This window comes from Mastomys coucha, unplaced genomic scaffold (assembly GCF_008632895.1).
Source record: "Mastomys coucha isolate ucsf_1 unplaced genomic scaffold, UCSF_Mcou_1 pScaffold23, whole genome shotgun sequence".
Classification (NCBI taxonomy): Eukaryota; Metazoa; Chordata; class Mammalia; order Rodentia; family Muridae; genus Mastomys; species Mastomys coucha.
The window spans coordinates 103,799,859-103,805,937 of record NW_022196906.1 but is presented as its reverse complement, the minus strand read 5'-3'; positions in this window follow the sequence as shown (position 1 = coordinate 103,805,937).

The window sequence follows — 6,079 nt, the reverse complement described above, 5'->3', positions numbered from 1 at the left end:
GTCTGAGTATTTTGCAGGGATGCGTGTCTATGCACCACATCATGCCTGGTGTCTGCTGAGGTCAGAAGAGAGTGTCAAGTCCCCTGGAACTGGAGTTCCAGATGCTTGTGAGCTGCCATGTGGGTGCTGGAAATTGAACCTGTGTCCTCTGGAAAATCAACCAGTGCTCTTAACTTCTGTGCCATCTCTGCAGTCTTACATTTTGTTGATGTGAGCACTGGCTATTTGAACTGCTTCAACTTTTGGGAATTCACTGAGGTTTACATATATGGTGTGTTTTCTATCTTGTCCTAATGGATTTAAACAAAAACAAATAGTGTTGAGCTTGGAGCATTGCAGGCACACACAACTTTCTGATGGTTGGGACACTATGATGTCTTTTACAGAGGTCGCAATCAGAAACTGCAAAACCGAGTTTTAAAAATCATTTTAAAGCTGCAGTGATGCCACACGCCTTTCATCCTGCTACAGAGACAGGCCATTATCTGAATTCGAGGTCAGCCTGGTCTACAGAGCAAGTTCCAGAACAGCCAGGCTTCACAGAGAAATCCTGTCTCAAAACAAACAAACAAACAAATAAACAAACAAACGAACAACCAACCACCCACATTCTCTTGGCACTGCTTTCCTTTTCAGTCATATCCTCACCCCCACCCCCTTCATGGCTGAGCATATAACCCAGTAACAGAGCGAACGCTCATCTTTCAGGTCTAGTCCTCAAGACACCCTCTCCGAGGCTGTCTCCTCGGACTTCTCTCATTTCCTCTTGAACTCAATCTAATCAAACGTTCACCCTCTCAGCTTGGCGCAAACAGCCTTTGTCACGTTCTCCAGGGGCCTTCGTTCGCTGAATTCAGCAAGCAATTTGCAGTCCTTCATCTAGCAACCATCATTAGAAGCATTTGAAGAGCTGACCACTTCCTGCCAGAGACATCTGTGTGCTTAGCCTTGCTCCCTCGATGCCACTCTCCAGATTTCAATCGACTTTCCAGTTGCTCCGAAAAGAACAAAAACAAGGTTTTAGAGAGGACACACTAGAAAGAGCCCTTTGGCTCCTCGGGAGTGGGATTCAGGCTAAGGGGAGAACGCGGCCTTGGGCTTCCTGGAGGAGCTGGGTGCTCCCGTGAGGCAGCATGACTAACAACATGGCTCATAGCAAGCAGGAGAAATGTTTATGTAGTGAATGAGGACTCAGCGTGAAGGCAGAGGGTTTATAAAGGTCTCCAAGGAGTTATTACTCTTCCTCTGTCTTCTTTCTTGGGAATGACACACTGAGTGATGAGATGGGTCGGTCCCTCGGAACCTTTTTCTGAGGTTGAGGTCTTTTCCTCTAGACCGAGGAAGACCACCAGAGGGCGCTCGTTCCCCGCTGACACTTCGGTCAAGAAAAGACCTCTGTAGTTAGAAGGGTCTGGACTGAAAGCTAAATGCATGCGTGTATGGGAAAATAAATGTCTACCGGTTCCTGGGATCTGAGTCCAGATCTCATCTTGTGGAGGGATGTGCTCAGGGCTAGGAACCTCACAGCTATATCATTAATTTCGGCTGGCCATTCATCTTATGTAGCAACACCTTGACAGCTGTTGATCTCAAGTTTGTTGTTTGCCCAAGTCCACCCATTCAAGGTACTCGGAAGGGAGCATGTAGCGTGTATGCCCTTTAGAAGTCTGCATGTGTGGGGCTCTGAGTTTAAGTCCTAGTCATGAAAAGTAGCCCGAATACAGTATGCTTGTCTTATTGATCCTCAGTGTCCCTCACCCTGCTTCATGCTAACCTACTACGGAGGTTATATTCACATATCCTACTGCAAAACTAGTGTCTAGCAGTAGATATTCTGGGAGACGTGATTCTCTTGTGGGCAAAGGTGATGAGAGGTCTGTGTTGGCACAGAGGGAGAGGGCGGTGAATGGAGGCCATGGCCCGATAGGGAGCCATGTAGGTAACTAAAGGGAGACTTATTTCCAGGGCTCTTCGTTCCTTTTCTTTCCTTCCTGTCCCTTCTCTTCTGTTTTCTCCTCTTCCCTCCTTTCCTCATGCATTACCAAGTAGGTTCTCGCTGTGTAGACGAGGCTAGCTTTCCAGTTCACTCGATCATGCCTCAGGCTCCTGAGTCCTGAGATTACTGATGTGAGTGAGTAGCTGCAGGCATCAAGGGCTGAGTTTTCTTGCAGCTTTCTGGGGTTCTCCTAACAGGTGGAGGTCCTGGGAAGCAGCTAAGCGTGGTGGCTAGCCTATACTTGGGGGCTAGCTCCCTGCTCCGTGGTGCACTTACAAGGGAAGTATGTGATAGGGGCAAAGAGGAGTCGGGGATCCGGAAACTGGGTTCTGTGGTGTCTTCACGATGCCCTTGTCTTTCTCAATCCTTGGGCCTTGGTAGGTGACATGGTTTCCTGAGGCTCCCTCTTATCTCCGTCCTCCTCTCTTTCTTCATCGGCCCATAGCTGTTTGACAAATGTTCACTTTGTGGGAGGGGACAGGGGGATGAGAAGGTGGGGCTGGAGATCAGTGTCCATGACCTGTCCCCTTTGTATTATTTTTTAAAATAATTTACTTAATTTTATTTTATGTGCATTAGTGTGAGGGTGCCAGATCCCCTGGAACTGGAATTATAGACAGTTGTGAGCTTCCATGTGGGTGCTGGGGAGTGAACCCAGGTCCTCTGGAAGAGCAGCCAGTGTTCTTAAACAATGAGCCATCTCTCCAACCCTCCCTTTTCTCTTTTTCTTCTTTTTTTCTCTTTGTATTTTTAAACAGGTTTTTATACCCACACAGTTGCTAGGGAAAAAGGGGAAACTAAGGCAGGGGAAAGTACGGGGTAGTCTCTGATTGGTGCTGGCTTGTGCTAAGGTTCAGAAGCAGGTTAGCCACCTGGCAATTGTTTGTTACCTCATTTTTCTTTTCTCCTGCTAGGCCACTCCAATCTCTAAGCTCTGGGAGCTGGTCTCCCATTCTTCTATGTTCTTGGAGCTAGTTTCTCATTCTTCTAAGTCCTGGGGGCTGGTCTCCCATTCTTCTATGTCCTGGGAGCTGGTCTCCCATTCTTCTATGTTCTTGGAGCTAGTTTCTCATTCTTCTAAGTCCTGGGAGCTAGTCTCCCATTGAGTTCAACTAACGGCTAAGTTCCCACAGTACAGTTTGAAATTTTTAACCTCTCAGCTGCACCCAACACAGCCCCCTGTTCTTTTCATGGAGTTACAAAGCAGGGTGGACTTGTGCCTGGTCTCAGCTTGGTGTGTGTGCAAATGTGCCTGTGTGTATGCGCGTGCGTATGTGTGTGTTGGCCATCAGAAGCTTAAGAACTGGATTAGGCCTGGAACTGAGGGGGTGTTGGTTAGCACGAATATCTACTTAGCTTGAGGCCCTTCAATGGCTGGTCCTGGCTGCCTGGAGCCATGAATCCAGCTCCCTCCAGGAAAACTGTCTTCTCACCAGGTACTCTCAACATTAACTCATCATCTTGAGTGCTGGAATTAAAGGTATGTGCCACCACAGCCTGGCTCCTAAAATTGTTTTTAAATTCAATTTACTTGTGTGTGTGCATGTGTATGTGCGTGTATGTGTGTATGTGTGTATGTGCGTGTGCATGAGGCGGGGGGGGGGGGGGGGGATATGTGTGAACTACCTCTTCAGAAGCCTGTTCTTTCCTTTCAGTTCAGACTCTCAGGCTTGGTGGCAAATGCCATGTCACCAGCTCTCCGACTTGATGTGAGTCTCATTTTGACCAGGTTATGTGGCCTGGGAACCGATGGCTGCATCTGAATTAAGTAAGGCTGAGGGCTAACTGAGCATAGATACTTGCGTTCTGTCAGGATTGATGCTAGCCTAAGGGACCACACAGGCTTTCTTGCCCCCAGGGAGTAGATAGCTTCTGGAGACTCGAAGGCTTCTCAAGGCTATCCCTTTCCTACCTCACATTCCACAAAGCCCTCCCCATTCCAAAAGACAACAGACATAGACATCCCCTGTTGGTGAGTGAAGAAGACCCAGAAGGAAGGCCCAGGCCTGTAACTTGGGCCGTGTTTCCTTACACGTGCTTTGGTTAAGCCCAGCTTTAGGCATCTCTCAGGGTTCAGGTCTGGGGACATTAGTGGCTACCAGGCTTTTGAGGCTACGACTGTCTGGGCTGGGTTCATCAGCCAGGACTGGGAGCAGAAGACAGTCGTGGGGCTCATTTTCACTAACGGCCACACTCAGTATATGCAGTCCTTGGGATTAAACCCATGGCTTACTCTCCTTGTCCTCTTCCTCATCCTCATCCTTGTCATCCTCCTTGTCCTCGTCCTCTTCTTCGTCCTCCTCCTCCTCCTAGTCCTCCTTGTCATCGTCATCGTTGTCCTCCTCCTCCTCTTGGTCCTCTTCGCCCTCCTCTTCCTCCTCCTCCTCCTCCTCCTCTTCTTCCTCCTCTTCCTCCTTCTTCTTTTTTGAGACATTGAGTCTCACTATGTAACCCTGGCAGTGAACTCACCTATGTAGACCAGCCTGGCCTTGAATTCACAGAGCTCTGCTGGCCTCTGCCTCCCAAGTGCTTGGATTAAAGATGTGGGCCCCAGTAGAGTTTTCTTTCTTTCTTTCTTTTTTATTCTTTTTTTTTTTAACAACACAATATTTTTAATACATTTTTTTTTCAAGAAAGGGTTTCTCTGTGTAGCTCTGGCTGTCCTGGATCTTGCTCTGTAGACCAGGCTAGACTCAAACTCACAGAATCTGTCTGCCTCTGCCTCCCAAGTGCTGCAACCAAAGGTGTGCACCATCACCGCCCAGCAGCAATACATTTTGATCATGTTTTACTTCTGCTTCACTTCCTGTCAGATCCTCCTGAGTGCTGGGATTAAAGATGTGTGTCACTACTTCTCAGCTCTTCCAGGTGACTTTAGATTGTCTTTTTTTTTTTTTTTTAAGATTTATTTATTTTATGTACGTGAGTACACTGTAGCTGTCTTCAGGTACCCTGGAAGAGGGCATCAGATCTCATTACAGATGGTTGTGAGCCACCCTGTGGTTGCTGGGAATTGAACTCAGGACCTCTGGAAGAGCAGTCAGTGCTCTTACCCGCTGAGTCATCTCTCCAGCCCCCGACTTTAGATTGTCTTAAAGTAACAATTAAAATCAGTCATCACAATTCTATAATTGTATTTTGTATTTAAGCTAGCCCTGAGTTTGCATCACTAGAGGCTCATCTGTTTGGGTTGACCCTAAAGGTGCAAACAAGGGATTAGATTGTGAAAACCCACATTTATCATCATCATCATCATCATCATCATCATCACTTTAAACAGTGTCAAGGGTAGCCCAGGCTGGCCTCTAACTTCCTATGCAGCCAATGATGATCTAAGCTTCTGATCCTCCTTCCTCGGCCTTCCTAGTATTGAGATTATAAGTACATCATTTAGTTTATTGTTTTGTTTTATTGAAACAGAATCTCACCTAGGCCAGGCTGCTCTCAAATGCACAAGTACTAGCACTCTGGGCTTATGTTACGATGGCCAGCTCTGAAATCTTCACTTTAGAGGCCTGTGACTTCCAGAGGGACATCAGTTTGTAAGAATAGAAACCTGAGGGGCTGGAGAGATGGCTCAGCGGTTAAGAGCACTGACTGCTTTTCCAGAGGTCCTGAGTTCAATTCCCAGCAACCACATGGTGGCTCACAACCATCTGTAATGGGATCTGATGCCCTCTTCTGGTGTGTCTGAAGACAGTAACAGTGTACTCACATATATAAAATAAATAAATCTTGCCGGGCAGGGGTGGCTCACGCCTTTAATCCCAGCACTTGGGAGGCAGAGGCAGGTGGATTTCTGAGTTTGAGGCCAGCCTGGTTTACAGAGTGAGTTCCAGGATAGTCAGGGCTACACAGAGAAACCCTGTCTCAAAAAAAACAAAAACAAAAAACAAAAAACAAAAAACAAACAAAAACCAAAAAACAAACAACAACAAAAAAGAAAACCTGATGATTAATTTTCAAGGATGTTTCTTTCTTTCTTTTTTAAAATTTATTTATTTTATTTCATGTATGTGAGTATACTGTCACTGTCTTCAGACACACCAGAAGAGGGCATCAGATCCCATTACAGATGGTTGT